A 13,624-nucleotide genomic window follows, 5' to 3' on the forward strand; every position below is an offset into this window, starting at 1 on the left:
ATGTTTTTTGCCCTTTGGTGTTCTGCAGCTCTACCCATATAGATTCCACATCATCCAAGCTAATGTCCTTCCTAACTATTGCATTAATCTCCTGTTTAACCAGCAATGCTACCCCACTTTACAGCACTTTACAGCCAATAAAGTATTGTTTGAAATATAATCACTGCTGTAATGTAGGAAACATGATAAAACATTCCCTCATTCAATGGCTGCTTTTTCCCTTACAGAAAAAGGCAGCGTACAATAGAAAGTACCGGGTACAGGCAGGTGGAGGGATTTAGCAGGATAAAACCCTCATACACGTTCAAGGTATAATATCAAAGACAATCAGAGGGGAGGCAGTGCATAGCTTCTATAGTGCATGTGTTGGGGGAGAAGAACATGTTTCTGCCTTGTACAATTATAATGATATGTATTGTATGCACTTGGTTCATCAGGCATGAAGCAATGGTTGTGGTGCTCCATGAAATGTGCCATGCATTATCTGTGAACCAACAATATCCCTAACTAAGCACATGTAAATAGTGTGTCCTTTGCTGATGATGATGCCACTGACCGGATTGGTATTGCCAGCTGTGACCTTGGCAAACTTGAGCAGAGATGATGGGTTAGTCTGCTCATAGAAGCCACTATATACCAAGCAGTTGCCTTCACCACCATACTATAGGGATTGATCTTTCGCCCGGGATCGTGCTGATTTCCGGGCCGGGCAGCCGCACGCTGCTCCCGCCAATGGCCGTTGCAGTGTGGGCAGGCACAGCAGGAGGGACGAAGGAGTGGCAAGAGTTTGTAGATGGAAGTGATCGGGGCTCAGAAGAGGCGAGTGCCCAGGGGCAGCACGGGCCAGCCCACACTGCGATATGTGTGCGAGCCAGGTCCGCGCAGCAGAGCTGGACTCTAGTCGTCTTGGGGAATCCGTGCCACTGGACCAAGACCGAGCTCTGTCAAGCCTGTGTGGTGGCTAGTGTGCAATGGCCACCACACGTTAAAAAAAATCCATGCACAGGCATCTTCCACCCTTCAAAATAATTCGGGATCTGGAATATTAGTTCGGGATCTGGAACATTGAAACACCTGTGAACTCATCCCTTTTTGGCATGGAAACAAGTCATCCTCTCTTCAAGGGACTGCATATGATGATGACGATCGGGATTGGAGTCGCTGTCATATCAAGCAACTTGACCTTTTGCACTTGAGCTGTCCACACACAATGCATCGCTGACATTCAGTGGCTGGACTGGGTGCCTTACACTAATATCCTCAAGCAACAGCAGCAGCAGCGTGCATTTCTATAGCACCTTTTAAATAGTAAAACTTCTCAAGGCACTTCACAGGAATATTATCAAACAATTTTTGACACTGAGCCACATATTGAGATGTTAGGACAGATGGTCAAAGAGGGCATTTTAAAGAGCATCTTAAAGGAGGAAAGAGAGGCAGAGAGACTGAGGGAGGGAACTCCAGAGCCTCGTAATATATAGCCAAACATAGCAATATAACTAGAATTGGGGCCATGATCAATAAGGTCCAGTTGTGCTGTTCTGGAGATGCCATTCACATGCCTGATTATAGAATTCCATAAACTGCCCTCTATGATGAGCTGCAGTATGGATATTGCAAGAGCTGGGCAGATGAAGCACTATAAAGATACACTGAAGGCCACCTTGAAATTTTGCAATATTTACCTCGATAACTGGAAAATTACAGCCACCATTAGACCACGATAGCAGCATGTCTGCTCGGTTGGCTTGAATGAATTTGAGGTTGTGAGGTTGCAAGGTCTGGCTGTCAAGTACCTGTTACACAAGGCAACTGACCAGCTTCGTTGGGCGGGCCACATTGTCCGCATGCCCGACACAAGACTCCCAAAGCAAGTGCTCTACTCGGAACTCCTACATGGCAAGCAAGCCCCAGGTGGGCAGAGGAAACGTTTCAAGGACACCCTCAAAGCCTCCTTGATAAAGTGCAACATCCCCACCAACACCTGGGAATTCCTGGCCAATGTCCGCCCCTAAGTGGAGGAAGAGCATCCGGGAGGGTGCTGATCACCTCGAGTCTCGTCGCCAAGAGCATGCAGAAAACAAGCGCAGACAGCGGAAGGAGCGTGCGGCAAACCAGACTCCCCACCCACCCTTTCCTTCAACGACTGACTGTCCCACCTGTGACAGAGACTGTAATTCCCGTATTGGACTGTACAGTCACCTGAGAACTCACTTTTAGAGTGGAAGCAAGGGACTGCCTATGATGACACAAGGCAACTCATCTGTCTGCCTCATCTGGCTTTCAATGCGATATGTACAGCCGTCTGTGTGCAACCAGGATTGGGTTCTTCGCCCATCAGCACACCCACAACAACTGAGACCCATCCGTCCATTCGATGGGAGACGCCATCATTATCTAAGAACTTGAAGTAGGTATCAGACAGGAGAATAATATTCGGGACGGGTGAGTCACTTCACACCGGTTTGGAAGGGGCACAATCAGGCACTAACACTGATCTAATGTCCCTCTTGAGTTCCTTTGTGGCCAAGACCTCATGGGGTCAGCTATGAAGAGAAAGATATTTTAGAAGCACAAATAGGTGCACTAATACTTGTCTCCATGAGTTGTTACACAGTTTGGTGTAACACTGCTCCCAAAAAGTTTCAAGATTTAGATTTAGAAGGCCTCTTCTCTTCCATTGTCCATGGAACTGATATCCGACCATTTCTGACCTAAAATGGCACTCTGAGTCCTGTTTATGTCCTAGGACCCCGATTTTCATATTACTGGGGGCCTATCACCTGAAATAGGCAGGTAGTTTGGGCACCACATCACTGGCAATAACGGGACGGTAAGGCAACGGACCACATTTTGAAGCTGTTACTGCCCCGTTAACACTAGGCAAGGGCAATTAAAATGTACCCTTATGTTTTTAGTAGTAATAATTAGAAAATAAATTCCATTAAAATTCTTTCCCCACAAATATCACAGTAATATATTTCTGGATGAGCTACTGATATTTTTTTAATTATTAGTTCCATTTTTTGTGTTATTTTCTGTTACCTCATCATCTGATTCTAAAATTTGAATGTACTGTTGCCTCTATGCCGAGTCAGTAATGTAAAAAAGATGTGGGGACAAGGACAAAAATGGTGGCTTAGCATAATTTAGAGGCCCAGAAATCCAGGTCGGCTGTTTCCCACTGGCGATCGGGTAAAAAACTTTAAAAATGTGCGCACTTACCTGAAGCTGCTGCACCCACGCGAGTTCCTGGTTCTGAGGCCTCCACTGGCTGCGCATCGCAGCGCGTGCACATCAGGACGTGCGCAGGGCTGGAGCTACAGTCACATGGCTCTGGGCAGCCAATCAGGTAAAGTATGTTCTCATTCATAATAGTGGGAAGTTGGAGTTCCCATTATTATGAATGAGAACCCGCCCCACCCACACCAACACATTCAATAAATAATAGAAAATATTTACTACATATTTAACATTAATTTAAATTAAAGTTATTTATGTATTTTTCCAATTTTTCCAATTTAAAAAAAAAGTTTTTTTAATTATGCTTTAAAATAACTTTAACATAGTGGGCAGGGTTTTTAAAAATAAAATGTGTTTTTAAAAGTTTACTTTTTATGTTTTAAGTGTGTTTTAAAACTCTTATGCCTGTAAAAGTAGGCTATGCACCTGCTTTTATCAGGCGCAAGAGTTTTCAGAACATTTGCTGGGCAAGATATGAGTAAATACTGCAATCTTGCCCATGCAAATGTCCTGGTTGCCGAGATACGGAAGATCTGTCGAACTCCAGCTTGACAGATTGGAAAAGCCGGTTTTCAGCCCATGCACATTGTGCGCTGAAAACTGGCTTTCGCGATGCCTTCCCGGATCCGTACACACTCCGTATGGACCCGGGAGGCCGGAATTTATGCCCCTTTGTGTTCTTCAAATGAGTGGCAAAAGTGTCTACTGTGTGTTCTGTATGTATTTTATCCTGTAGTCACTACGTACAGCTTGCAATGTTTAATTTGGGTGCAAGGTTGGCATGATGGTTTGGTACTTCAAGTCTGGCATTAGTAGAGTCCTACCACCATGCACACCCTATCACTGCGCAGTCAAGGTGGCAGAGAGTGACCACAGAACAAATGAGAATGTGGAAATTGACGGGGGGGGGGGGCGGGGCCATTTGAACCTCAACGGGGGAGCGTGTGTTATGGGAGATCCATACCCATGAAACTGTCTGTGTACTACTACTTGCCCTGTGGCTCAGTTCCTGTGAAGGTGACCTTTGTGCTCTGCTTCTAGCAGTGGTACCATTGGTGAAAGATGGCTTGTCCAAATGGGGACGACCTCTTTGTCATGAGGGAATGGCGGAGGTGGCATTTGCCTGGCTAGTTATTTCCTTCAAAGATCACCACTCACTTAATGCAGTGGTGAGTCAGTAAGGACATTAGTGTTTTTCTCTATTTATAAAAAGAATCCAATTACTATGTAAATGGAAAGAGGAAAATCATTTGAGAATCGCATTGGGAACGCATGAATATCTAAACAAATAATGTAACTGTTATGTATGTCACAAAGTTGCATGTCAACAGATATGTATGTACATATAGAGGAACAGAATGAACAAAATATGTTGCATAACACAAGTGAATAAATGAATCAAAATGTCCTAAACAGAATGTACTTCATAATACAGATTTATTTGGTATAAATATGATACGATCATTAATCTTCTATGTAATCCTTTTCAGCGTGGATAAACAAACAATTTCAGACTGCTAAGAATAAAAAAAATTATAAAAAAGAAAATTATTATTATTCCAAATACAGTCCCTGCAATGTTCAAAGATTTGGCCATCTTCGAGGCAGTTATTGCTCTTTCCACATTTCCCAATTGGATAGAACTGCGAACCTGAAAACACAAATAATTTTCAACGATGAAAGATAATTAATTGCAAATTTTATACAGAAACACATTCATTGTCCAATGCATTTACGCCAGTTTTTAATTGAACTCCGCAGTAACAATCGAATCAATGCATGATCTCAGTTTGTTATGCATCGCACAACAATGTTAAAAGTAATCCATGATGACTTTATCTTTTCGCCATCGCTTGAAGGCTGTGACTTATGTTTCCAAGTGTACCGGAGACCCTCCAATATCTCAAGCTTGAGCTGACACAGAGAATCATGCCAGATTGTTCATTCATAGAGGGGCATCACAGTCAAGCCTAATACGATCCTTCAAATATAAAAACAGAAAATGCTGGAAGTACTCCAGGTCAGGCAGCATCTGTGGAGAGAGAAGCAGAGTTAATGTTTCAGGTCGATGACCCTTCGTCAGATCTGGAAAAAGTTAGCGATGTAACAGCTTTTTAAGCAAGTGTCCGGGCAGAGAGGGGAGGATAGAACAAAAGGGAAGGTCTGCAGTAGGGTGGGAGGCAGGAGAGATTAAGAGACAAAAGGGATGATGGTGCAAGATAAAAGGCGATGGCAATGAGACAAGTTGGGAAATAAAAATGAGTCTAGATAGGGTGTAAATGGAAATGGCAGAATCATGAACAGCTACTGTGGGAAAGGGAGAGAAAAAAAACATAAAAAAGAAAAATAAATTTGGGGCAGGTGTTATGGTTTGAAATTGTTGAACTCGATGTCTTGATTCTAGAAAGCTGTAAAGTGCCTAAACGAAACTTGAGGAGCTGTTGCTCGAGCTTACATTGAGCTTCATTGGAACAGTATAAGAAGCCGAGGACTGAGAGATTAGAGTGGGAGTGGAGCGCAGAATTAAAGCGACGGCGACCGGAAGCTCGGGGTCACGCTCTCGGACTGAATGGAGGTGTTTCTGCAAAGCTGTCACCCAACCTGCGTTTGGACTCGCCAATGTAGAGAAGACCACATCGTGAGCAGCGAATACAATATACTGGCGAACAATCGTCGACCTGAAACGTTTACTTTGTTTTTCTCTCCACAGATAATGCCTGACCCGCTGAGATTTCCAGCATTCCATGTTTTTAATACGGTGTACTATCCTTCAGATAGTTCTTCAGGAGTCAGTGGATAGCGGTAAATGTGAACCCGTGGTGATTTGTTTTATCACCTGGCGTTGGAAAATTGAGACCAATTGTAGCATTCCCATCGCCCTGAGACCAGTTAATTCAGCATAGACTTCAGATTGGGACCCTCTTGTTCTGTATTGTTATGTATGTAAACCTGTAATTACCATGTCTAACCACCAGAGGGCTTATCCCCTGGAGTCGCAAGGGATCCCACAATCCCTTGGGAACACCTGTATATAAGTAGGCCTCACAGGCTGGAGAGGCACTCTGAGATCTGTAATAAAGGACTACAGTCACACTTACTTTGAGCTGCAGTATCTAGTTTGACTCTTTATCCAAGACATAACAACTGGCGACGAGATGCAGATGACGAACCCCAACGTAACAATACAGAGAACTGGGGGCATCCTGGAGAAATTTTCAGAGGGAGATGATTGGGAAATCTTTGTGGAGTGACTTGACCAATACTTTGTGGCCAACGAGCTGGAAAGAGAAGAGAACACTGCCAAACGAAGGGTGATCCTCCTCACTGTTTGCAGGACACCAACATATGGCTTCATGAAAAACCTGCTTGCTCCAGCAAATCCCACAGACAAGTCGTACGATGTGTTGTGCACACTGGTCCGGGAGCATCGAAACCCGAAGGAAAGCATTCTGATGGTGAGGTATTGGATATACACGTACAAGAGTTCTGAAGGCCAGGAAGTGGCGAACTACGTCGCCGAGCTAAGGCGCCTTGCAGGACATTGCAAATTTGGAAGACACTTGGAGCATATGCTCAGGGACTTCTTTGTACTTGGCATTGGCCATGAAGTAATACTTCGCAAACTTTTGACTGTAGAGACCCCAACCTTGAGTAAAGCCATAGCGATAGCCCAGGCGTTTATCTCTGCCAGTGACAATACCAAACAAATTTCCCAGCACACTAGTGCTGCTGCAACTACTGTGAACAAAGTCCCATTGTTTCGAATCGAAATGTACATGGCAGGACTTTCACACCTGTAGCTGCACTTCCGCAACTAACATAAGCATTGCAATCTGCATACAGTACAATAAGGCTTCATTCAAAGCACCCACTGAATTGTACCTATTAGTCTACAGTGGCACAAGTGGGACACAACACAAATTGCACTCTGTAAGCAAAGCAAGGCTTAATTCAAATAAACTGAAAAGTTCTTCTTCTTAACAGTTCAATGTGTCAGCCTTGGCTCAGTGGTAGCACTGTTGCCTTCTAGCCCGAAGGGTATGGGTTCAAGTGTACTCTGAGACTTAAATGCATATTCTAAGCTGATGGTTTCAGAGCAGTCCTGAGGGAATTCTGCACTGCGCTCTTGGGTGGACATAAAAGATCCCATGGGGTATTTGAAGAAAAGCACTGGCGATCAGCTGATGTCCTGACCAATATTTATCTCTCAGTCAACATCACTAAATTATTTAGATTATTTGATCAATTATCACATTACAATTTTTGGGATTTTGCTGCGTGCGAATTGGCTGCCACGTTATATTAAACAGGAACTACACTTCAAAAGTACTTCAGTGGCTGTGAAGGACGTTGGAATGTCCTGTGGTTGTGAAAGGCGCTATATAAATGCAAGTTCTTTCTTTCTACACTGCATCTGTTATGACAGTTACTGATTGTTATTTTCAACCCAGTAACTTTACTGCGAGCAGAACAAGAGCAGTTCCGAGAGGAAATGAAAACAGAGCATTCAGGATTCAAGAAGCGAGAAAGGGAAAAAGGGATAGGCTCAGACTGCATCTACAGTTCAACTCAGTGTCAGACCTACCAGAATAGCTCAGAAAATGTTTTCAGACTGCTTGGATTTCATATTGTTCAGGGAGGAATGTAATAGCAGAAATTAAAACCTTCCTCACTGCCCTCCTTGTGCAAAGTGCAACTCTGCTTCTTATTTTTAGCCGACATAAAAGGATTAGATAAATAATAGTTCATGTACTCGGGTTTAATTTTGGCTCATTTTTTTTTTTTCATAACACTAACGTTTAGTAAAGTCATGCAGATGGGCCACTAACCTGACAGGAGAAAAACATTGCGATTATTCCAATTGGAAAACAACAAAACAGCAAATTGAAAATGGACCAGAATAAATAGGTTTTCAGCTGTGGAGCTATATAACTCTGGGTGTTCGAAGACAGGGACATCTTCAGACGATCCGTCCAATGTTGTTGAGTGCCATGTTTTCAATTTTGTTGCTCTAAGCTCTTTTGCAATTATAGTCTTTGACATATGATTTCACAGTTATTCAATTTTCTTTTGCTGCGAGTGGAATCTGAAAAGAGAAGTATGCTTAATAAAATGGTGGATACATTATCATAAAGCATCAAAAAGACAAATGTACAAAACTGGACAAAGCCCGAGATTGAATTTGCCAAATCACATTCGAAAGCATTTCAGTCCAACTTGTTTTTAATAATGCTGGGGTGAAATTGTGCAGTGTGATATCAGCATCCAAATATATTAACACAATCCTTTTTCTGCTTCAAACTGAGATTGACCTCGAACCAGTAGCAATTAGATTTTTTTTTAAACCCTGGAGCACTTTTCCTCCCTCAGTCACATTCCAAGCCCTATCCTGAGTTCCTTCCTCAGTATCTATGTGAACTGATGCTTGGTTCAAGTGTTGGTGAAGAGGATTCGCGGTTTAGTGCTGTGTGAGTGTGCTGGGAGGAGGGACCAGGTCCAGCTTTCTGAAATTTCTGTGAAAAGAGGAAGGTCACATTTGAGTACGCAGCCTCATAAATCCCTGGCAGCAGCACTGGCAGGATGTACTATGCTCCGTGGCGTTGACCTATTAATGAGTCCAGATGGCTGTTTTGTTTAATAACAATGTTGCACAAAGTGAGCATAATAGAATAAACCTTGACCACGGGGTAACCTCTCCTTGCTGCATTGCCTTTATCCTCTCTAGGTTGTTTCTGCCTATGTTGCTTGACCAATCTAGATTCGGGAGGAAGTTTGGACAAAGATGTCTGACCTGAATGAAACCATTAAATTAAAAAATTAACATTAATGTGAACAGCATAAACATGCCATATTAGGATTTGTGCAAGCAGTGTGAGCGATTTCTCCTTTGATGGAAGCTCTTCGGCAAAAGTTTATAAATTGTAGAGAGTGTAGCAGAGTTAACAGTTCTGGGGTGAAAAGCCATCGACCTGAAAGGTTAACTCTGTTTCTCTCTCCGCAGATGCTGCCCGACCTTCTGAGTGTTTCCAGCATCTTCTGCTTTTTATATCAGATTTCCAGCATCCGCAGTATTTTGCTTTTGTTTATAAATTGTGTTCACATGAAAACAAAAGGAGCTCAACTATACTGATTAATAATGCATGTTTATGCCATTTAAATTAGTATTCATTTCTCACCTTTAAGGTTTTATTCACGTCAGACATCTTTTTCTGGACTTCCTCGTGTCCATGCTGGTCTTCTTGCTTATTTCTAGCCATGGCTTCCTTGCTCCATATGTAAGGGATAGAGGAGGTGGTCTCCGTCCATCCTGTAAATTATATCATTGCTGTGTAATACCCTTGACAGGAACATCAAGATCATCATCATGAAGCTTGCTTTCTGCTGCCTTTCTTGCTCCAATACTGCATCCAAGTTACGCCTGCAACCACTAGATTCAATATATATATATGGTAGGAATGGAGTGGCTACTTTGCAGTTGAGCTTGTGGAGGTATGTCCTTTAGTTGTTGCAATAAGTTCAAGCTCACACGTCCCATTCAGGAAGGTGCTGTGTTCTAGCACGTGAGCTATTAACTCACAGAAAATAAAAAGCAATTGCGATTCATTTATTTCCCTTCTCTTAGTTTCAATGGGCCCAAGTTTCAACTGGATTTGCTCCTTTTTTTTGGAGCAACTAGTTTTTTTTTTGGAGTACCCTGGAAATTGCAATTCTTCACATTTAGTTTGTTTCAGTTTCAGTGAGTGAGTTTAGTTTCGATTTAGTTCAGGTTTTTTTTTCAAAAGGGGGCGTGTCCAGCCACTTACGCCTGTTTTGCAAGTTTGGACTGCGAAAAGTTACTCCAAACTAAATTAGAATGGAGTAAGTGTCCACTTTTGTATGCCAGGAAAAACCCTGTGTAGAGTTAAGAAATCAGCGCAGCTATCCAGAGATGGCGGGGGTGGTGGCTGGTGGGGAAGAGAGAGCACTAAACACCTTCACTTTTAAAAATAAAGAACAATCATCAATAATAAATGATTAATCAATCATCAATGTCCCTACCTCACCTACTGCAGCACACAGCGCCTATCCGTTCAGCCAAGGGCAGGAAAGCGCTCACCCAGCAGCAAAGTAAATCACGCAGCAGCATATCTTCGGCCATTTAAAGATGGCCGATTGCCAATGTTTGTGTGCCATTGCGCATGTGCGCACGCTCCAACGTGCATGTGCAACGCTGCCGGCACTCAGACATGCTGGGCCCTAGCCCCGCCCCCATGCTGACACGGCGCGTTGATAGCTCTGCACCTCGCAGCTCAAGCTGCGCTCTGCCAACTGGAATGAAGGCCTGCAGACAGTTCAGAACAGCGAGGTACTTTTTAGGCGCATTTTTAATTCTAAAAATTGGCGTAAGGCTCAGAGGTGCGCCGTTCTAATGAACAGTTCAAACTTGGGCCCTTACTTTCTCTCTCTTTTGTGTCTCTCCTTTTCTGATTAAATATGCCCCAATCTTATTGGTTTTTCCTCTCAGCTGTTCTTGTGGTTTCCACTTCTCTTCGGTTTCACTAACGTCATCTTCCTGTTACAATGAATCCCTCAACTGTCTAACTGTCACTAACACCACCCACACCCACCCCACCCCCCCCCACCCACATTCTAGAACACAGCTACTTCAAATCAGGTCCATCCTTTATGACCATTGACTTTACAGCAATAGTGGCTTCCGTTAAGCACAACAATCGGCTCGATTTTCCATCCATTGATGAGTCAGTGCCAGGCTGGCATTGAGTAAAGCTACGGATAGTGACACCCCTACTCTGGGCCAGAATGGAGATGCTAGGGTAATTCCCCCGTCAATGATGCCTGGAGACCGTACTGCTATAGCTGACCGAGATCGATGTTACACCCATATTTTGTATTGTGCAACTATCCTCCATTCACTGAACTTTGCTGGAGAAATTACCCCGCTTTTATTGGGAGAAGTTGCGGTAGTTGCAGTCATGAGTTCTGTTTGCGACTTTTTAAGTAGACTCTGTAAATAGACTTTGGTTACTTTTCTGCTTGTTGAGTAAATAAACTGAAAAAGAAAGACAGACTTGGATTTATATCATCATCATCATAGGCAGTCCCTCGGAATCAAGGAAGACTTGCTTCCACTCCTGAAGTGAGTTCTTTGGTGACTGAACAGTCCAATACGAGAACCACAGTCTCTGTCACAGGTGGGATGGATAGTCATTGAGGGAAGGAGTGGGTGGGACTGGTTTGCCGCATGCTCTTTCCGCTGCCTGTGCTTGATTTCTGCATGCTCTCGGCGTTGAGACTTGAGGTGCTCAGCACCCTCCCAGATGCATTTCCTCCACTTAGGGCATTCTTGGGAATGAACTCCCAGGTGTCAGTAGGGATGTTGCACTTTACAGGGAGGCTTTGAGGGTGTTCTTGCAACGTTTCTGCTGCCCACCTTTGGCTTGTTTGCCGTGAAGGAGCTACGCGTATAGAACTTGCTTTGGGAGTCTCGTGTCTGGCATGCGAACTATGTGGCCTGCCCAGCGGAGCTGATCAAGTGTGGTCAAGCTAATATCCCCAGCATTGAAGCGATGGAAAGCTTTCAATGGAAAGCAGCAAGAATGTCTCATGGCTTAAACAACCTTAGTAACTCAGAGATGCTAAAAAGCTGAGTCTATTCACTTTAGAGATTCGGAACCTTCGGAGCGATTTGATAAAGCTATATAAAATAGTTAAAGTACAAGTTTTCCTGATGTCCCAAAGCATTTTACAGCCAATGAAGTACTTTTTAAAAGTGTAATCACTGTTGTAATGTAGGAAACATGGCAGCCAATTTGCACAAGCTCCCTCAAACTGCAATGTGATAAAGACCAGATAATCTGTTTTAGTCATGTTGATTGAGGGATAAATATTCGCCAGGATACTCAGCATAACTCCCCTGCTCTTCTTCGAAATAGTGCCTTGGGATCTTTTACATCAACCTGAGAAAACAGACAGGACCTCAGTTTCACTTCTCATCTGAAAGACGGCACCTCTCACTCAGTGAGTACTGCACTGGAGGGTCAGCCAAGATTTTTGTGCTCAAGTCTCTGGAGTGGGACATGAACCCACAACCTTCTGACTCAGAGGCGAGAGTGCTACTCACTGAGCCACAGCTGAACAAGATAATAATTGTTTTATTACTGCTTGGAGAGAAGGAATTGAGTTCTGCTGCTGTGTTTAAAATGCTGCAGCTGATTAAAGGAAGACGAGTTATTTTGTAGCACGGAAGGGCAGAACAAAGGAGGGATAGTGAGGGCTGGGCAGCAGCAGAAAGGGCTCCCAGGTTTTTAATGCTTTGATGGATGTCCTTCTAGCAGAAATGAGGTCCAGAAAGGCATCAGAGGGTCCTGTGTCTCATGGAGACTGCTGGCATTTCAAGGGTTCAGTATATTGTATTACACCCATTTTTAGCACAGAAATAAACTGAAAATGGAAAGAGCAGAAATGTCCTATTATATTGTATTAAACGTCCTGTATTCTCCCTCCCCCGGTATCACAGATAATATATTATTGAATGAACCATGTTTCATTCAAAAAAAAAAGTTATTCAGATCCTAATTTTGTTCTCACTTTTCTATTTCTCCTTTTGACACAACACCTGTTCCCATTATCTGAATTTATCGTTGCTTCAATGCTAAATGTTTAGTACAGCGAGGGCAGATGGAAAGATGGTGATTTAAAACAATCTCTGCTTGTCAAATGGCTGGAGAATGTGTTTCCTGGGTGAAAGGTTGGTGTTATAGGTTGGTATACAGGACCTGGCATTGTGACAGCCTTCTCCCTGTAGCACATGCTGCAAAATGAAGCTGGCCATGAGTGGCAATAAAGCAAGCATGGATGAACGTCATGGAGAGCTGGCAGCAGAATAATTGGTCGTAAAGCAGGGTGGAAACAGAATAGGAATGTAAGCCTATGAAACCTGTGTACCTCTTCTTATGGAGGTCCCTTCTGTTATTCCTGTTGTAGAAGACGCTTCATCAAACTGGGGATGTTCTCTTTATCCTGAGGGGATGGCAGAGATAACATTCTTTCAGCTGGCTATTGAGTCTCAGGCAAGCTTCCTACTGTGTGGGTCACAGATCTGAAAACCTTCACTCTTCAATTCAAAACCCCATGACTGTTGAAGGAACTTCATTGTCTGTGAAAAATGTATTTTTTCTGTGGTTTATGGAGTCACAGTTGTCTTTTTTGATTAGCACATCTGTATTAGACAAGTTATGTGTTAAAGACCCATTCTTTGTCCCACTTTTTATAGTGCTAAGTTGATTGATTTTTCATTAGTGGCTTAAAATCCCAAATGATAGGTACCACAGCCCTGCTGACAAGAAACTGCTGCAATTTCACATGTTCTTAAATTGTGCAG

The sequence above is a fragment of the Pristiophorus japonicus genome, chromosome 11 (assembly GCF_044704955.1).
Source record: "Pristiophorus japonicus isolate sPriJap1 chromosome 11, sPriJap1.hap1, whole genome shotgun sequence".
NCBI lineage: Eukaryota > Metazoa > Chordata > Chondrichthyes > Pristiophoridae > Pristiophorus > Pristiophorus japonicus.